Source organism: Drosophila biarmipes, unplaced genomic scaffold (genome assembly GCF_025231255.1).
Source record: "Drosophila biarmipes strain raj3 unplaced genomic scaffold, RU_DBia_V1.1 ptg000019l, whole genome shotgun sequence".
NCBI lineage: Eukaryota > Metazoa > Arthropoda > Insecta > Diptera > Drosophilidae > Drosophila > Drosophila biarmipes.
Genome location: NW_026114537.1, coordinates 2,588,449 through 2,610,208, shown reverse-complemented (window position 1 = coordinate 2,610,208; position 21,760 = coordinate 2,588,449).

Sequence of the window (21,760 nt, the reverse complement as noted above, 5' to 3'; positions counted from 1 at the left end):
TATTTATTTAACCCTTTTCGAACCAGAGTCGCTGTTCTATTACAGATACCCCTCGGGAGATCGATCTTTCGTCGTGGAGAGTACACAAAGTGAGTTATTACAAAACAATTTTTATTCTTGGGTAAATTCATACTTGGCATTTACATTTATTGATTAATACAATGGTCAGATAAAAGCGAATTAAATTGAAGATTTAAAATAACATTGGTAAAACACTTTTTGTCCTAAAGCCGAACGCGATTCAGTAATAGAAGAATAATCAAATTAAATAATATAAATATATAATAATACTAGAGAAAAAATGAAATTAAACAGTGAATACATTGCGAAAAATAATAACACCATTTAGAACCAAATTATAAAAAAAAAATTTCTTTTGTACAGTAAGAAAATTTAAAAAATTAAGTAAAATTTACATTAATGTGGAATCTAGAATGAAATTTATCGATATTTTATAAATGTTAAGCCTCTTATTAAAATTTAAGATTACCTTAAACTATGCGTACTCAGTTATTATATCCGTTTGTGGCGATGAATTATTTTGTTTAAGTCTTTGCTCAGTGTCAAAAGGGGAAGCTACCAGCACTGCCAATACAAATATAGAATTTAATTTGGATAATTTCAAAAAATGGATTTAAACGAAGCCATGGAGTAATTATTCCGCTGGAACTCTGCCGATGAAGTTGCGGTCGTAAGGGTATCTAAAGGGATCACGCTAATTAAAAATTGGATCCAGTGATCTTAGGTAGGGCGGGCCACAGGCGTAACAACATCCGCGTCTCGGTTACCGAATTTTCCTTTTTCCTTCTTTTAGCTTAATCTATCTTTTTACTGGAATAAAATTGCATTTTCCTGGTTTATCTACCTTATCTACGATTTAATCTCGTACGTCGACGCAAGCACGCCCAATTTCTAGTTTAATAATAATATCCAAGTACCAGATCTGAATTAGCAAGACTTCCAAGCCGACGAGCTAGAGCCGGATACTATAGCGTGCCCCGCGAAGTCAGATCTGTGTTTAGTACTGGGCAACATAAGGTTGCACGTTACAGTTTATAATTTTTTTATTATAAAGAAAATAAGTGGCGGCCAACGTGGGGCCCGAATGGGTGTAACTTTCCCACTCGGTCGGACTCATTCCAGAAAATTCTTAATTTTCCGTATTTATTTAATACTGTCCATTTTTCACTGTGTAATCTGTTTATGTTTTGGAGCACAAGAGGATTAAAATGTTAGTGATTATTATTGACCAGAGCTAAAAAATCAGGCTGTAAAAATTCGACTCTTTATACGTAATTTGTTAAAACTGTTTATTGTGAACACCATTCTGTCCGGAATAATTCAATACATTACCTTCAAACTTTAATCATCTTTTACTATCTTTCTATACCTCAAATCTAATTATCAACAAAGAACCTTTCGGTAAACAATAAATATTAATAGCCATCGACTCGCTGAACAGAATGCAGAGTTCTGTCAGTATCTTTTGATTATTGATCAATTATCTTTTTCGGTTTAGTTAAACGAAAAAAACTATGCGTTTAGTATCACTTCAGAGTGTTGTCTTTATTAGATCGTCAGTTGTTTTTTCTAAAATAATACATTCTCCAATAAACGCTTCGGCACCAGTGTGCCCGTTGTGCGAGAGAGAAATTAGAGGTGCATCGGACTTGTACACTACTTCATGTCAACACGAATATCACAGGGGTCACTTTAAGAGAAACGATAATTGTCCCGTTTGCCTAGTGCCTTGTAGGCCAGCTGGTCCACAAACGCGGGCCAAATGTCTGATCTTGGAAGAGGTTTTGATTCAACCCACAGCCACAGATAAGGCCGGAGTAGTAAAAGTATAGGCAAAGAGAGAAGTGAGCCTAGCCAAGCCCATCTTGAGGGGCCGAGTAGTTGATTACATGTGGAGCGGTATAAGACCTACATAGCCTTCACGTGCTACAGAAGGCCTAAGTGGACCTTATGAGAGGAATTGAAACAACCGAAACGATAACGCAGCAGCAAACCACGCTGGATCACTCTCCTCTCACAGGAGCGTTGGATCTGACTTGATTAACCGGCCGGATAAGGTTGTTCAGATCCTGAATGGATGGAAGTTGAAATACTCTGGAGTTGGAGTGTCAGTAGACAACTTTATATATAGAGTTGAAGCACTTACGCACCAGACATTAGAGGGAAACATTGCAATACTGTGCAGAAATGCCAGTGTTCTTTTCAAAGGTGAAGTCCGTAAGCTGAGTACAATGGGATTTGTTGTGTGCTGCCTTACGTACCCAATTTCGGGAAGAAAGAGACCATGTAGATGTTGAAGAGCTTATTAGAAATAGGAAGCAGAAAATCAATGAATCTTTTGATAGTTTTTACGATAGCATATCGGGATTGGTGGATCAATTAGAAGTTCCTTGGTCTGCTCGTAAACTTGTACGAGTCCTAAAAAATAACTTACGCCCAGAGATTTGCCACGAAGTTCTTAACGTAGAAATCAGAACGGTTCAAGAGCTGAGAGAAACTTGTAGAAGACGCGAGGTCTTCTTGAACGAAGTCAAGAAGATACACGGGTATGCAAAAGCCAGCCCATTCAGGCGAGAAATCTCAGAATTAGTTCAAGATTCTGTGGAGCGTAGCGAGCAAGAGGCAGAGACAGAGTTAGAGATAGAGGCATTTTCCTTGGTGTGTTGGAACTGTCGGAAAGAGGGCCACAGATACCAGGATTGTTTGGCAAAGAGGAGAGTTTTCTGTTATGGCTGTGGAGCTCCCAATACATATAAGCCAAGTTGTGTTAAGTTCGCAAAAAACTCCAAAGGCGGAGGTCGAGGTCGCCGTTCAGACCGACGCCTTCGAGTGCCCTACGAAAGCCAGGAACAACAATGGAGTAAGAAAGACGTTTCTTAAAGTCGATAATCCCATTTCTTTAGGTGTATTAGATAGTAATAATATTTCCCTGCTTCATCACAAAGTTTGTAATTTAAGAAAATCACCATCTGTTCATAAAATCATGTATTTACAGGACTTAGAGAAGCGCAAATCGCGTAGTACCAGGCGCATGAAAACCTTCTGGCAAACTGTGAAGCGTTGCGAACTCGGCCTTGAATACATTTGTGCTAATCCTTAGCAGCTCAAGATCCTCGACCATTTATTCCAGTTCGGCTGTTGGATTGCACTGTGTATGGCTTGCTTGATTCGGGGGCGTCTATAAGTTGTGTAGGTGGCAGCTTAGCAGCCGAGGTAATAGGGGGAAAAGTGCCTTTCAAGACAATGGAAAGGAATGCTGTGACGGCTGACGGAAGTTCTCAGCTTATAGTAGGCCTAATGAAGATTAAGATAGAATGAGCAGATGTTAAGAAATGTTTGATATTTACATTGTGCCTTCTCTGAAACACGACTTATATCTGGGGATAGATTACTGGAAGCAATACGACCTTCTTCTCAAAAGTCTAGCGATAGCGGAAGTAGAGTTAGCTGAAACCAAAGCCAGTGACAGCAGAAGTACCGATACCCATGCTTTATCCGAAGACCAGAAAAGAAAACTTTCGGAAGTTATCAATTGTTTTCCATCTTTCACGCAGGAAGGTCTTGGGAAGACTAATTTAATCGCGCACTTTATAGACGTGGATAGTGCAAAGCCCATAAAACAACGTCACTTTCCGGTTTCGCCGGCCGCAGAAAAGGCTATGTATACCGAAATAGACAGAATGTTACAGTTAGGCGTTATAGAGGAGTCGCAAAGTACTTGGTCTTCACCAATAGTTATGGTAACCAAGCCAGGTAAAGTCCAAATTTGTCTTGACTGCCGGAAGGTAAACAGCTCCACAGAAAAAGACGCTTACCCCTTGCCACAGATAAACGGGATTTTGAGTCGACTTCCCAAGACAGAGTTTATTACTATTAGATTTGAAGGATGCCTATTAACAGATGCCATTAGAAATCAACTCTCGCGACAAAACCGCCTTTACTGTTCCCGGTAGGCCGCTTTACCAATTCAAGGTGATGCCATTCGGCCTATGCAATGCAACGAGTACTATGTCTAGACTGATGGACAAGGTGGTACCGCCGCATTACCGAAATTAAGTTATATTTTATTTACACGACTTACTGGTGGTTTCCTCAAGCTTCGAGACTCATTTGAAGGTGCTCAGAGAGTTGGCTGTACACATTAAAAGAGCAGGCCTGACAATCAACGTTAGCAAGAGCCATTTTTGCATGCGACGGGTACCGTATTTAGGCCACATCATTGGTGACGGCGGAATACGCACAGATCCAGAGAAAGTGGCGGCTATCACAGATTTTCCTGTTCCGAAAACCCTCCGTGGATTGAGGAGCTTTATGGGACTCTGTGGCTGGTATAGGAAGTTCATTCCCAATTTCGCAGCTCTGTCAGCCCCTTTAACAGACCTAATGACGACAAAGCGTAAATTTAGATTGTCCCCTGAAGTGATAAAGGCTTTTCAAGAATTAAAGAAGTGTTTAACGGAAGCAGCTGTCTTGTGCAACCCAGATTTTTCGAAGCCCTTTTCGATACATTGTGACGCCAGCAAGAGCGGGGTAGGAGCAGTTTTGGTTCAGGTTTCTGAGGATGGAGACGAGCCCCCGATTGCTTTCGTATCAAAGAAATTAAACAAGGCTCAACGAAACTATACCGTCACGGAGCAAGAGTGTTTGGCAGCCATTGTTGCTCTTAAACATTTCCGAGCATACGTTGAAGGTCACAGCTTCCAAATTGTCACCAATCACGCTTTTCTTAAGTGGCTTATCGCCAATCGCGACTTAAATTCTCGACTGGGTCGATGGGCGATTGCTTTACAACCATTCAAATTCCGTATAGATCACCGCAAGGGTTCATTGAACGTGGTTTACGATTCACTTTCCCGAGTCAACGAAGACGAGCTTGCGGCTATAGATCTACAAGATGGGTTACTTGTCGATTTAAACTCTTCTTATTTCAAGTCTGCTGGTTACAAGGCGTTAGTCGATAGTGTCACCGCTAATTTCCCTGATTTGAAAATCGATAGTGGGTATTTTTATAAAAAAGCAGAAAATCTGACGGGAGAAGCTCTTCATGATGAGTATGCATGGAAACTGTGGATACCCAAAGAAATGATCCCAGAAGTCCTTGTTCGCGCTCATGACAGTCCGTTATGCTCGCACGGCGGGATACACAAAACTATAGAGAGACTTAGGCGATACTTATATTGGCCTGGATTAGTAAAAGACGTAAGAGCATATGTCAATGATAGCGAAGTGTGCAAGTCCACCAAGTCGCCGAATTGTTCTCTTCGTCCGCCATTAGGAAAAGCGCCGGAAACACAAAGGTTCTTCCAGCGACTTTTTATTGATTTCCTCGGACCCTATCCGCGCTCTCGAAGTGGAAATGTTGGCATCTTTATAGCGCTCGATCACTTCTCAAAATATGTATTTCTGAAACCAGTGAAAAAGATAAATACCGCCGTAGTGATAAACTATCTTGAGAATGAACTTTTTATGACATATGGAGTACCAGAGAATGGTTCCCAGTTTCGTGCTGAATCTTTAAAAAACTAATGCTACAGTACGGAGTAACGCACGTATTAACAGCTGTGCGTGCTCCTCAAGCTAATGCTTCCGAACGCTTTAATCGCTCCGTTATCTCAGGAATCAGGGCTTATGAACCTCCTGACCAAAAGGACTGGGACGAGAATTTGGGTCGGATTAGTTGTGCTTTGCGTTCTTCTTTGCATTCTTGTATCGGAACGTCACCTTACTACATGGTCTATGGTCAACACATAGTCACATCGGGTGGAACATATTCTCTGCTAAGAAAGCTAAACTTGCTCGACGAGCATTCCGTACTATTTAATCATCCGGAGTCTTTCGAATTTGTTCATACAGAAGCTAAGAAACGGATGCAGAAGATGCATGACCCGTATCCGAATTCCGGACACGTTCTTTTTTTAAAAGGTTTTCAAAGCGTTAACACGCGCCTAATTCGAGTGCGGCTCAATAAGCCACAAAAATATACATACAAATTAAGTTTCTCACTTATGATTTAATTAAAAAATATATTTTTATTTATTAATCACTTAATCTCTACTACATTTTTTAATGGGTCGAACTTAGTTAATTCACTGCTCGTTTACTTTTCCTCGATTTGCACTACTGCTCGATTCGGATCTAAAAAACGGACTGCCTGATCTCTAGTTCAATGATCAATAATCAAACCTCGGCTTAAGAGAATTTATCCCCAAAAATTGATAAAGAGAATGGCTCAAGAGAGTCGGAAAATAGGTTGATGCAATTTGCCAATTAAATTTGAAGTCCAATCTTGGCCGGAAATTGGTGTTTACATTAGCGGAGTTTTAGGGACCGCTTTGGGGATCTTTTTGTTTACGTTAACGGACTCGGGGATCGCTTTGGGGATCTTTTGTTTACGTTAGCGGACTGGATGTTTACAGCATCCGTTTGATTTGGACTGCGTGAAATTGATCTGTCCTGCTGACCACGGATTTATCTCGCGTCTGTCAGAGTTATTTGGAAATTGGCTCTCGGCTCAAAGTTGTTTATAAATTGGGTAAGAGCCTCTAAATAATGTGTCATATAACTTACATGTGTTCTGGAAAATCAAGTTGCATATCATTTATTGTTGGCGGTTGCCTAGGTAAGCCGAAATATGATAGTTGGGCTTAAGCATGTTTCTGACGGCTCTCGTTCCGCAGATTTTCTTGAATCCTATTGGATTACAGAGCCGCATTGGCCACCCGCGGCTGGAGCTAGAGCTGAGATGCGCGGGCATCGAGGATCTCGCCCGACAAATGACTGAAGATCAACGGGTACCCACAGTGTCTACAGGAGCGCCCCATGGCAGCCGAGCTTGGAGTCGCGCGGTCGCCCACCGCGTCCCCAAGAGCACCCCCAGTAGTCAACCAAGCACCAGCAAGTCTCATCGCCATCTAGGGCCTAGAATTCTACCAGTGTCCGTCCAATCTTAGCGGATAGAAGAGTCGCACTTTCATTGGTACCCGCCTTAGCAGCTCACCCTTCGTAGCTACTTGAGCAGCCAAAATTAAATAGAAAGATTTCCGATCTGTTGGCCAATGGTTTTATTGGCATAGCGCGCGTTTTTTAGGCTCGAGCATGTGCCCATGGAAAATTACTCGACGGGGTTAGGGAGAGCCATGAAATGAACCCGCAACTGAGGTTAGGTTATCGCCGACACACTGGGAAAAATTAGTGAGCACCCGCGTTACGACAATTAACTGCTTAATTCGCGGCTTTTGTTAAACATTTTAAGGCATGTGATTCGCCCAGTGTGGAATTTTCTTTTACATTTAACCCCGGGGTGGGTGAGTGCTAGATCGACCAGAAATATAAAATATGCACAGAATGCTGCACTGAGAGAAAAGTTTGAAATTGAATTAATTTAAATATTAAATAACAATTAAAAATTATTTTTTTTTGGAACAGGAAATGTAGGCGTAGGTAGAACTGAATAAGAATATAAGTTAAAAATACAATTATGTAACGGTTCGGAATTTTTAATCAAGAAAGTAACTGGTTGGTTAAAATATATGAATGTTCTGTATTTATTTAACCCTTTTCGAACCAGAGTCGCTGTTCTATTACAGATACCCCTCGGGAGATCGATCTTTCGTCGTGGAGAGTACACAAAGTGAGTTATTACAAAACAATTTTTATTCTTGGGTAAATTCATACTTGGCATTTACATTTATTGATTAATACAATGGTCAGATAAAAGCGAATTAAATTGAAGATTTAAAATAACATTGGTAAAACACTTTTTGTCCTAAAGCCGAACGCGATTCAGTAATAGAAGAATAATCAAATTAAATAATATAAATATATAATAATACTAGAGAAAAAATGAAATTAAACAGTGAATACATTGCGAAAAATAATAACACCATTTAGAACAAAATTATAAAAAAAAATTTCTTTTGTACAGTAAGAAAATTTAAAAAATTAAGTAAAATTTACATTAATGTGGAATCTAGAATGAAATTTATCGATATTTTATAAATGTTAAGCCTCTTATTAAAATTTAAGATTACCTTAAACTATGCGTACTCAGTTATTATATCCGTTTATGGCGATTTTGTTTAAGTCTTTGCTCAGTGTCAAAAGGGGAAGCTACCAGCACTGCCAATACAAATATAGAATTTAATTTGGATAATTTCAAAAAATGGATTTAAACGAAGCCATGGTGTAATTATTCCGCTGGAACTCTGCCGATGAAGTTGCGGTCGTAAGGGTATCTAAAAGGATCACGCGAAATAAAAATTGGATCCAGTGATCTTAGGTAGGGCGGGCCACAGGCTTAACAACATCCGCGTCTCGGTTACCGAATTTTCCTTTTTCCTTCTTTTAGCTTAATCTATCTTTTTACTGGAATAAAATTGCATTTTCCTGGTTTATCTACCTTATCTACGATTTAATCTCGTACGTCGACGCAAGCACGCCCAATTTCTAGTTTAATAATAATATCCAAGTACTAGATCTGAATTAGCAAGACTTCCAAGCCGACGAGCTAGAGCCGGATACTATAGCGTGCCCCGCGAAGTCAGATCTGGGTTTAGTACTGGGCAACATAAGGTTGCACGTTACAGTTTATAATTTTTTTATTATAAAAAAAATAAGTGGCGGCCAACGTGGGGCCCGAATGGGTGTAACTTTCCCACTCGGTCGGACTCATTCCAGAAAATTCTTAATTTTCCGTATTTATTTAATACTGTCCATTTTTCACTGTGTAATCTGTTTATGTTTTGGAGCACAAGAGGATTAAAATGTTAGTGATTATTATTGACCAGAGCTAAAAAATCAGGCTGTAAAAATTCGACTCTTTATACGTAATTTGTTAAAACTGTTTATTGTGAACACCATTCTGTCCGGAATAATTCAATACATTACCTTCAAACTTTAATCATATTTTACTATCTTTCTATACCTCAAATCTAATTATCAACAAAGAACCTTTCGGTAAACAATTAATATTAATAGCCATCGACTCGCTGAACAGAGTGCAGAGTTCTGTCAGTATCTTTTGATTATTGATCAATTATCTTTTTCGGTTTAGTTAAACGAAAAAAACTATGCGTTTAGTATCACTTCAGAGTGTTGTCTTTATTAGATCGTCAGTTGTTTTTTCTAAAATAATACATTCTCCAATAGGCGCTTCGGCACCAGTGTGCCCGTTGTGCGAGAGAGAAATTAGAGGTGCATCGGACTTGTACACTACTTCATGTCAACACGAATATCACAGGGGTCACTTTAAGAGAAACGATAATTGTCCCGTTTGCCTAGTGCCTTGTAGGCCAGCTGGTCCACAAACGCGGGCCAAATGTCTGATCTTGGAAGAGGTTTTGATTCAACCCACAGCCACAGATAAGGCCGGAGTAGTAAAAGTATAGGCAAAGAGAGAAGTGAGCCAAGCCAAGCCCATCTTGAGGGGCCGAGTAGTTGATTACATGTGGAGCGGTAAAAGACCTACATCGCCATCACGTGCTACAGAAGGCCTAAGTGGACCTTAAGAGAGGAATTTAAACAACCGAAACGATAACGCAGCAGCAAACCATGCTGGATCACTCTCCTCTCACAGGAGCGTTGGATCTGACTTGATTAACCGGCCGGATAAGGTTGTTCAGATCCTGAATGGATGGAAGATGAAATACTCTGGAGTTGGAGTGTCAGTAGACAACTTTATATATAGAGTTGAAGCACTTACGCACCAGACATTAGAGGGAAACTTTGCAATACTGTGCAGAAATGCCAGTGTTCTTTTCAAAGGTGAAGCCTATAAGTTTTACTGGCGCTACCACAAGTCCGTAAGCAGAGTACAATGGGATTTGTTGTGTGCTGCCTTACGTACCCAATTTCGGGAAGAAAGAGACCATGTAGATGTTGAAGAGCTTATTAGAAATAGGAAGCAGAAAATCAATGAATCTTTTGATAGTTTTTACGATAGCATATCGGGGATGGTGGATCAATTAGAAGTTCCTTGGTCTGCTCGTAAACTTGTACGAGACCTAAAAAATAACTTACGCCCAGAGATTTGCCACGAAGTTCTTAACGTAGAAATCAGAACGGTTCAAGAGCTGAGAGAAACTTGTAGAAGACGCGAGGTCTTCTTGAACGAAGTCAAGAAGATACACCGGTATGCAAAAGCCATTAGTTCAAGATTCTGTGGAGCGAAGCGAGCAAGAGGCAGAGACAGAGTTAGAGATAGAGGCATTTTCCTTGGTGTGTTGGAACTGTCGGAAAGAGGGCCACAGATACCAGGATTGTTTGGCAGAGAGGAGAGTTTTCTGTTATGGCTGTGGAGCTCCCAATACATATAAGCCAAGTTGTGTTAAGTTCGCAAAAATCTCCAAAGGCGGAGGTCGTGGTCGCCGTTCAGACCGACGCCTTCGAGTGCCCTACGAAAGCCAGAAACATTGATGGAGTAAGAAGGACGTTGCTTAAAGTCGATAATCCCATTTCTTTAGGTGTATTAGATAGTAATAATATTTCCCTGCTTGATCACAAAATTTGTAATTTAAGAAAATCACCATCTGTTCATAAAATCAATTATTTACAGGACTTAGAAAAGCGCAAATCGCGTAGTACCAGGCGCATGAAAACCTTCTGGCAAACTGTGAAGCGTTGCGAACTTGGCCTTGAATACATTTGTGCCAATCCTTATGCAGCTCGAGATAATCGACCATTTATTCCAGTTCGGCTGTTGGATCGCACTGTGTATAGCTTGCTTGATTCGGGGCGTCTATAAGTTGTGTAGGTGGCAGCTTAGCAGCCGAGGTAATAGGGGGAAAAGTGCCTTTCAAGACAATGGAAAGGAATGCTGTGGCGGCTGACGGAAGTCCTCAGCTTATAGTAGGCCTAATGAAGATTGAGATAGAATGCGCAGATGTTAAGAAATGTTTGCATATTTACATTGTGCCTTCTCTGAAACACGACTTATATCTGGGGATAGATTACTGGAAGCAATACGACCTTCTTCCCAAAAGTCTAGCGATAGCGGAAGTAGAGTTAGCTGAAACCAAAGCCAGTGACAGCAGAAGTACCGATACCCATGCTTTATCCGAAGACCAGAAAAGAAAACTTTCGGAAGTTATCAATTGTTTTCCATCTTTCACGCAGGAAGGTCTTGGGAAGACTAATTTAATCGAGCATTTTGTAGACGTGGATAGTGAAAAGCCCATAAAACAACGTCACTTTCCGGTTTCGCCGGCCGCAGAAAAGGCTATGTATACCGAAATAGACAGAATGTTACAGTTAGGCGTTATAGAGGAGTCGCAAAGTGCTTGGTCTTCACCAATAGTTATGGTAACCAAGCCAGGTAAAGTCCGAATTAGTCTTGACTGCCGGAAGGTAAACAGCTCCACAGAAAATGACGCTTACCCCTAGCCACAGATAAACGGGATATTGAGTCGACTTCCCAAGACAGAGTTTATTACTATTAGATTTGAAGGATGCCTATTAACAGATGCCATTAGAAATCAGCTCTCGCGACAAAACCGCCTTTACTGTTCCCGGTAGGCCGCTTTACCAATTCAAGGTGATGCCATTCGGCCTATGCAATGCAACGAGTTCTATGTCTAGACTGATGGACAAGGTGGTATGAACCTTCAGTCAAAATTAGTATTTTTCAAAGTCGGTCAAGAGGTCTTTCGTAATTAAAGCAGAGTTGCTTTCAATCTGGATACAATGCCAAGTTTGGGCCTTCGTTTGTCAAAGCCCGGGAGCGCAAGAAGTTGGGTAACTGTTACTACGAATTGGAAGATCCACAGGGTCGGTTGTTAGGCACTTGTCATGCTAAGAATATTCGCCACTGACGTAGCTTCAGGCGGTATCCATCTAGGGTATCTGGTACAAATACCCTAGCTGGATTTCGGCAGGGGGCTTGTAACAGCGCCTGAAGCGTTGGCACAAGCACATATATATATACTCAGCCTGAAAGTAGGCTCTATACATACATAAGTGCATATGTACTTAGCTTTTGCGTATCCAAATTAGTGGACCTCAGCTGCAGGTGCAATAGAACAGCTGACATGCATCAGCTGCAAACGAGTCGCATTGCAAAGCTCGGCTTTAGCACCGCGGCCAACTTTGCAGACCCGTATCCGATTTCCGAACACGTTCTTTTTTTAAAAGGTTTTCAAAGCGTTAACACGCGTTTAATTCGAGTGCGGCTCAATAAGCCACAAAAATATACATACAAATAAAGTTTCTCACTTGTGATTTAATTAAAAAAAATTTTTTTTTTTATTAATCACTTAATTTCTACTACATTTTTTAATAGGTCGAACTTAGTTAATTCACTGCTCGTTTACTTTTCCTCGATTTGCACTACTGCTCGATTCGGATCTGAAAAACGGACTGCCTGATCTCTAGTTCAATGATCAATAATCAAACCTCGGCTTAAGAGAATTTATCCCCAAAATTTGATAAAGAAAATGGCTCAAGAGAGTCGGAAAATAGGATGATGCAATTTGCCAATTAAATTTGAAGTCCAATCTTGGCCGGAAATTGGTGTTTACATTAGCGGAGTTTTAGGGACCGCTTTGGGGATCTTTTTGATTACGCTAACGGACTCGGGGCTCGCTTTGGGGATCTTTTGTTTACGTTAGCGGACTGGATGTTTACAGCATCCGTTCGATTTGGGCTGCGTGAAATTGATCTGGGTGGGAATGTTTCGAAGGCCTGGTTGAAAGAAATAGCTGACCACGGATTTATCTCGGGTCTGTCAGAGATATTTGGAAATTGGCTCTCGGCTCAAAGTTGTTTATAAATTGGGTAAGAGCCTCTAGATAATGTGTCATATAACTCCTTCCATTCTAAATTGAATCGTCTCGATTCATTGGAACTGATGGGTATATTGAATGTAATTGTTGGGTTAATTCGACAATGATATTTTCTTCTAGGGTATTTTCATTGTCGGGTATATTATTTATTTCATTATCGGAAATATTATTTTCTGGTTCAATTTCTATATGAATTTGCCATGGTTTGAATATTAAAAATTTTCTGAATTGGATTATAATCATAATATTTATATATATAAATGTGAATATGATTAATATTAACGTAACTGGTATTTGAGTTTGTTTAATTTGAATAAATGGATTTAGTATGTTAATATTATCGAATGTGAGTTCCGAATCATTAGATATAATATATTCGGATACTAAACAATCTGTATATTTTCGAGCTGTGATGTATTCCAATATCTTATTGTCTACATTGGTGTAGGAAATATTATTAATTTTAGTGGTGCCATTAAAAGTTATTAAATATGACCCATTTAAATGAGTGTCATTAACTGTATTTTCTCCATTTACGAAAATGGCTCCATCTTGGATTACATCTACATTTTTCTTTTTTTCTCGGATTTTGATACAAAAGGATTTTTCTCCATTTAGTAATCTAGTGAAACAAGATCCTTCTGGGTTAAGTGTGCAATAATTATTAAATATTTCTGTCTTAAAATTAGACATTACATGGTACTTATTTCTACATTTTGCGACGTGATTATCAATTAATAATTTTCCATCATTGTGTGAAATGGATCTTGAATTGTAAACGTCGTAATGATCGGTAATAATAGGGTATTTTATGTAAATTATAATAAGATCTTGATGCAAAGCGATTTTAAATTCAGATATATCTAGAAGGTCTGTTATAACTACAGGTCTAACTTCGTGCTTATAAATTTCTAGTATATCATCATTGTTTAGAATTTTAGTATTAAATACATTAATTTTGGCAAGTGTAATTGTGTCCATTAAATTCATAAGATTTCTTGATCTTTAAAGGCTGTTTTGAATTGTTCAGAAAAAGATTTTATCTCTTTAAATATTTTAGAATTAAGAACGAATTGATCGTTATTATTTTGTACAAAATCATCGATTTTATTTTGGACTGTTATGAAATCATCATGATCTGGTGTTCCCGCTATCCATTTCCAAATGGTGCCTTATTCATTAATGCCTCTTTTTGATCTACTGGGTATAACTTGAGAGATTAGTATTTTGATAATTTCTAAGTCGTGGGATATTTCCCAAAGAAAATTCTTGTTTTCGTGACCCTTAGGAATTCTGTTTCAAGATTAATTATTTCTCTATAAAAACTTATATTAGTTATATGAAATAAATCTGCGTGTGATTCATAAATAAGAACATCTTTGGTATCCTTGTAAAGAAGGAGATCATGGTTCGTGTAATCCATAATTTCGGATTTGGTTGTTGCTACCAGCAACAATAAGTACATTATTGAAATCATTATCTGTAATTTGAAACAAGTTATTTAATATTATCTTTATGAATCGTACGGTTTCTGTTTTTTATAATAACTTTATTTGGGAGGTTTTCCTTAACTACTTGTTTTTTATATCTAGAATTAAGCTTGTTCCTTTCCCCATGTTTCTTTTCATAAATTACCTCTCCTACGTGATAATTCTTATTTTGTCTATCTTTATTTTGAAAATGTAACATTTTCTCTTGGGCTTGCTGCAATAATTTAGGAATATCATCGTGTTTGATTTTATTAAATAATATATCAAAAGGTCGATGATTGGTTATTGAATGAATTGAAATTTTTGTGCTGCTCTAATTATAATTTCGGAATAATCAATTAAATTAAGCTCATCCTTAATGCTGCGAGCAATTTCTGTTAAGGTAGAGTGTGCCCTTTCTATTTGTCCGTTAGACGTACTATGTCGAGGATCTGCAAAGAATAAAGATATCCCATTTCTTTGTGCAAAAGATTTAAAATGGGATGAAGAGAAACTTGGTTCGTTATCTATCATCAAAGATTTGGCTAATGGAAATTGTTGTAGAATTTCTGAAACTTTATTTTCTATTTTCAGTTTATTAGGGATTTCTTTTACTTAGTGGTAAAAGATTTTGAATACGAATCTATGCAAGTAATGAATATAAGATTTTGGGCGTAAAATATGTCAAGATGCAAATTCTCACCTTCTCTTTCTGGGATTGGTGCTTGACCGATAGGAATCTGTACTGGGTGCCTGTTGTATTTGTTTTGATTGCAGATAGTGCAATTCTTTATAAACTCCTTAAGCTTTTTGTATAAATTTGGCCAATAATAGAGTCTAGTTATTTGTTTATAATTTTCATCAAGCCCTCTATGAGCTACAGCGTTCTCGACATGCTGGACAAATGTCCTTGTGTATAAAAATTTATTTATAAAATTGTCCTTAAGTGGTTTTTGAATTCTGTAAAAATCCTCTAGAGTACAGTGAACTCCTATTGTTATATTGGGTGGAATATATTCCCTTAAGATTGATACTAAATTTTTTGGAGTGTCATACTCCATTATATGTCTATTATTTCCTAACGCATTAATCGACTCATGTAAAGTATACCTCCCCGTTGCTATTAGCAATTGTTGCTTAAACTGGTTTAAGGGTTTTCGGGTTTCTTGTATTACATTCTCAAAACTACTCTCTGCAGAATGCTGAGTATTTTGATCTGAGACCGATTCATTACTTTCCGTTAAGTTATTTATTTGAATCCTTGATAAAGCGTTCGCAACAACATTTGTTGCTCCTGGCTTGTAAATAATTTTGGGTGAATAGTTTTCAATAAAGGAATACCACCTTTTCATCTCAAAATTTGGATTTTTTTGAGAAATGGAAAATAAAAGAGGTTGATGATCGGTATAGATCTCGATGTTGTTAACCCCGTATAAGTAATTTCGAAGATTTTTAAAAGCCCATACAATAGCTAAAAGTTCCTTTTTATTGGTTGCGTATAATTGTTCGGTTTTTGGTTTTCCTTCCTGAGAAAGAACAGCACCGATTGCTAGTTCAGATGTGTCCGTTGTTAGAGTAAATTTTTTATTATAGTCTGTTTGTAAAAGCTCTTTCAGCTGAATCATCAAACTGTATTAAAGTTTTACGTGATGTCTTTTTTGATACTTTGCCGTTTTGGCCTTCTAAATATTTTGTTAAAGGATTAGCTATCTTTGCGTAATTTTGCACAAATTTTCTGTAAAATCCTTTAATGCCTAGGAAGCTTCTTAGCTTTCGAATATTTTCAGGTATCGGATATTTTACAATAGTATACATTTTTTCGGGATCGGTTTTTATCAAATTGTGGGAAACAACGAAACCGAGAAAATTGGTTTCTAATTTAAAGAACTTTGATTTTTCAATTGATATTTTCATGTTTGCGTTCAGCAAAATTTTAATAATGAGAATTAAATCTTTGTAATGTTGTTCAATTGTTTTTGAAAATATAATTATGTCATCCATATAAACGTGACATATTTTACCCACTTGTTCTCTTAATATATCATCCATCGCTCGTTGGAATATTCTTGGAGCGTTGGTCAAACCGAAAGGCATTCTTAGGAATTCGTATTTCCCGTTGTTTATTGAAAATGAAGTTTTCTGAATGTCTGGTTCATTCATGAGAATCTGATGAAATCCAGATTCCAAGTCAATTGTTGAAAAGTATTTGGCTTTCTTAAGATTTGACAAAATCACTGAAGGGTCCTGCATTGGATATCTATCTGTTATCGTATTTTCATTAAGTTCTTTATAATCAATTACGAGTTCGAGTTTTGGAGTTCCGTCTTCTTTGAAACCCTTTTTTGGTACTACTAGTACTGGTGAATTATAAGGACTTCTACTTGGTCTTATAATTTCTTCATTTAACATTCGATTTATTTCAGAATTCACAAAATCTGAAGCTGATTGAGCATAAGGGTATTGTTTGCTGTAAATGACCCTATCATTTACGGTGTTTATTTCACCGCGGATATCTGTCCTAAATGGGATCTGCATATTTATTTTTGAATGCTCTTCATTGATGATATTTAATATTTCGTTCTCCAGATATTTTCTTTGATCTGCGGACGATATTTTTATGTTGTTTATTTCTTGATTGTCGGGTAGTTCAACGACGGTGTGTTCAGAATTTTTAAATTCCAAACTTTTATTATTGTCGGATTTCTCAACGACAGCGCGTTCAGGATTTTTAATTCCCAAACTTTTATTTTTGTCGGATATTTCAACGACGGCGTGTTCGGAATTTTTGAATTCCAAACTTTTATTTGTGTCGGATTTTTCAACGACGGCGTGTTCAGGATTTGTATATCCCAAACTAGATTCGCTTTGATTACCCATTTCAGATTCGGATCTGATTTGAGCTTTTTCATCAAAGTATTTTTTTAATATAAATTCTTTTAATGGAAGAATAGTGTTTTCTTCTGTTAAAGAATGTTGGCTTAATATGTTTCCGTTATCATAATTTAATTTTTCTTCTATTCCATTATATTTAATTACTCCCTTAGCTGTATCAATTACCGCTCCTATTTTTTTTAATAGGTTATAGCCGACCAGTAAATCTGAGTCTAGCCCATCTATTTCATAAAAAGTATATCGCGTATCAAAAATAGTTATCATATGATAATATTTAATTATTGAATATCCATTCACTGTGGATACTATTTTGTAAATTGGAAGCTCGTTCTTATTTTTATAAATTCCTGTTCTTATATAACACGAGGTTGCCCCAGTGACAATTAATATTTTTAATTTTTTATTTATTTTTGGATCATTTCTAATTAAGTTGGGTGAGCCTACTCCTGACCTTTGTCTGAAAAATGGTTCTCCTGAATGTTATTTAATCTCATCGTCTTGTTAGCCGGTTGGTTAACAGTTCCAGTTGGTACCCTTTTATTTTGGGCTTGGCCTTGGTGAGTGTTCTGGGTCTCAAATTTTTTTGTTTGATCCCACTTGTTCTGACTATAATTATTATTTTGATATTTATTATAGCCTTGATTATAGCCGTTGTTGGGCTTATTCTGAACCTGGATAGACTCGTCTACCTCCATTGGCTCCGGGTTATTTTGTGGCTGCCTATAGGTGTTCCACTGTTTTTGTTGGTTATTATTAAATCTACCTTGGTTCCAAGAATTATTTTTATTCTGATTATAACAACCGTAAGTATTTTAGTTCTGGTAGTTGTCATGATAAAACCTTAAATTATTATTGTTTCGCTGGTTACTGTAACTATTGTTTTGCTGTCTTGTCTTGTGGTTGAAATGTGTTTGTCCATTTCCACTAGAGTTTGGCTCGCTATGTTTTCTCTGAGTAGTAGAGAAACTATTTGCGAAATGAGCCCTCATTTTCTTGCTTTCCAATTCCTGAACTATGACCATTGCATTTGGTAGGTCAGGTGAATTCAATGAGAAAATAGTATCTCCGGTAATGAAAACTCTAAGAGCTGTCTTCCTATGTTTCTCATTCGTTTCCGCTGGGTTAAGGCGTCGTTTGCCATTCCTGTTATTTTGTTTCGTAATATAGATAAGGCAGAATAAAATCTTTCACTCCCTCTGGCATATTGCCCCATGGCTACTTCTGCCGATTCTCTCCAGCTTACATATTTATCCTTTTCACATTTATATTCCCTAAAAGGTTTGATGATCTCATAAGATGTGTCGCATTTTATATTCGGATCTACAAGCTCTATCTGATAATCCTTAACCGTTTTAATTTTGTGGGAAAGATGCGGTCTCAAGTTAACGATCTCCTCCTTTAATGGTGTTCTTTGTTATTGCCTGATGGCTTGTATTTTCTTGTGGCGGATTCATGTGGAGTCTTTTATTTACTACAGTCTGGCTTGTTGAAGGTTCTGGCATTTCGAGAACTCTTTCGAAATTTGAAATTAACTCTTCCACTTTGTATATTTGTATTTTATTTTTTACAAAATTTTAATATAATAATAATAATAAAATATGTATGATAATAATAAAATAGTATCGCTCACGAATTGTCCTTATTTTTTTTCTTCTCGTTGTTATTTGGCCTGTTGGGGTCGTCCTTATCCTGAATGATGATCCTGAGTGGGGTCGTCCTTCCTTTTTTGTTTTTAGATTTTGTCTCGGGGTCTTCCTTCTTTAATTTTGTTTTTGAATTGGGTCTTCCTTCTTTTCCAATATTTGGCGAGAGATTGCCCTTCAGTCTGTTTTCTTAGAATGTCTTTGTTGTTGATTTTGAAGAGTTTTTAAAATTGCTTTTCACAATGTTTATTTTTTTAATGAAAATTTTTTTTGTCGCTTTTTGATTGTCCGAGCAGTGAATTTATGTTACTATCACTATTTTGTAATTTAAGATTTCAAGGGGATTACTTCATTAATTATTTTCCACCTTAGTTTTTTGATCAACACAAACTTTTTATTTATTCGGCGGTTGTATCTGGTTTTTTTGGCCGCGCTAAATTTCTTTGTTTCACTTTAAAACTTTTTTGTTTTTATTTTAAAGCTTGCTTTTTTAGAATTTTTTAATCGCACGGCCCAAGTTGGGCGTCAATTAAGTTTCTCACTTGTGATTTAATTAAAAAAATTTATTTTTATTTATTTTATTTATCACTTAATTTCTACTACATTTTTTAATAGGTCGAACTTAGTTAATTCACTGCTCGTTTACTTTTCCTCGATTTGCACTACTGCTCGATTCGGATCTGAAAAACGGACTGCCTGATCTCTAGTTCAATGATCAATAATCAAACCTCGGCTTAAGAGATTTTATCCCCGAAAATTGATAAAGAGAATGGCTCAAGAGAGTCGGAAAATAGGTTGATGAAATTTGCCAATTAAATTTGAAGTCCAATCTTGGCCGGAAATTGGTGTTTACATTAGCGGAGGTTTAGGGACCGCTTTGGGGATCTTTATGTTTACGTTAACGGACTCGGGGCTCGCTTTGGGGATCTTTTGTTTACGTTAGCGGACTGGATGTTTACAGCATCCGTTTGATTTGGGCTGCGTGAAATTGATCTGGGTGGGAATGATTCGAAGGCCTGGTTGAAAGAAATAGCTGACCACGGATTTATCTCGGGTCTGTCAGAGATATTTGGAAATTGGCTCTCGGCTCAAAGTTGTTTATAAATTGGGTAAGAGCCTCTAAATAATGTGTCATATAACTTACATGTGTTTTGGAAAATCAAGTTGCATATCATTTAGTGTTGGCGGCTGCCTAGGTAACTATGATAGTTGGGCTTAAGCATGTTTCTGACGGCTCTCGTTCCGCAGATTTTCTTGAATCCTATTGGATTACAGAGCCGCATTGGCCACCCGCGGCTGGAGCTAGAGCTGAGATGCGCGGGCATCGAGGAACTCGCCCGACAAATGCCTGAAGATCGACGGGTACCTACAGTGTCTACAGGAGCGCCCCATGGCAGCCAAGCTTGGAGTCGCGCGGTCGCCCACCGCGTCCCCAAGAGCACCCCCAGTAGTCAACCAAGCACCAGCAAGTCTCATCGCCATCTAGGGCCTAGAATTCTACCAGTGTCCGTCCAATCTTAGCGGATAGAAGAGTCGCACTTTCATTGGTACCCGCCTTAGCAGCTCACCCTTCGTAGCTACTTGAGCAGCCAAAATTAAATAGAAAGATTCCCGATCTGTTGGCCAATGGTTTTATTGGCATAACGCGAGTTTTTTAGGCTCGAGCATGTGCCCATGGAAAATTACTCGACGGGGTTAGGGAGAGCCATGAAATGAACCCGCAACTGAGGTTAGGTTATCGCCGACACACTGGGAAAAATTAGTGAACACCCGCGCTACGACAATTAACTGCTTCATTCGCGGCTTTTGTTAAACATTTTAAGACATGTGATTCGCCCAGTGTAGAATTTTCTTTTACATATAACCCCGGGGTGGGTGAGTGCTAGATCGACCAGAAATATAAAATATGCATAGAATGCTGCACTGAGAGAAAAGTTTGAAATTTAATTAATTTAAATATTAAATAACAATTGAAAATTATTTTTTTTGGAACAGAAAATGTAGGCGTAGGTAGAACTGAATAAGAATATAAGAAAAAAATAAAATTATGTAACGGTTCGGTTTTAGAAATTTTTAATCGAGAAAGTAACTGGTTGGCTAAAATATATGAATGTTCTGTATTTATTTAACCCTTTTCGAACCAGAGTCGCTGTTCTATTACAGATACCCCTCGGGAGATCGATCTTTCGTCGTGGAGAGTACACAAAGTGAGTTATTACAATATAATTTTTATTCTTGGGTAAATTCATACTTGGCATTTACATTTATTGATTAATACAATGGTCAGATAAAAGCGAATTAAATTGAAGATTTAAAATAACATTGGTAAAACACTTTTTGTCCTAAAGCCGAACGCGATTCAGTAATAGAAGAATGGTCAAATTAAATAATATAAATAAATAATAATACTAGAGAAAAAATGAAATTAAACAGTGAATACATTGCGAAAAATAATAACACCATTTAGAACCAAATTATAAAAAAAAAAATTTCTTTTGTACAGTAAGAAAATTTAAAAAATTAAGTAAAATTTACATTAATGTGGAATCTAGAATGAAATTTATCGATATTTTATAAATGTTAAGCCTCTTATTAAAATTTAAGATTACCTTAAACTATGCGTACTCAGTTATTATATCCGTTTGTGGCGATGAATTATTTTGTTTAAGTCTTTGCTCAGTGTCAAAAGGGGATGCTACCAGCACTGCCAATACAAATATAGAATTTAATTTGGATAATTTCAAAAAATGGATTTAAACGAAGCCATGGAGTAATTATTCCGCTGGAACTCTGCCGATGAAGTTGCGGTCGTAAGGGTATCTAAAGGGATCACGCGAATTAAAAATTGGATCCAGTGATCTTAGGTAGGGCGGGCCACAGGCGTAACAACATCCGCGTCTCGGTTACCGAATTTTCCTTTTTCCTTCTTTTAGCTTAATCTATCTTTTTACTGGAATAA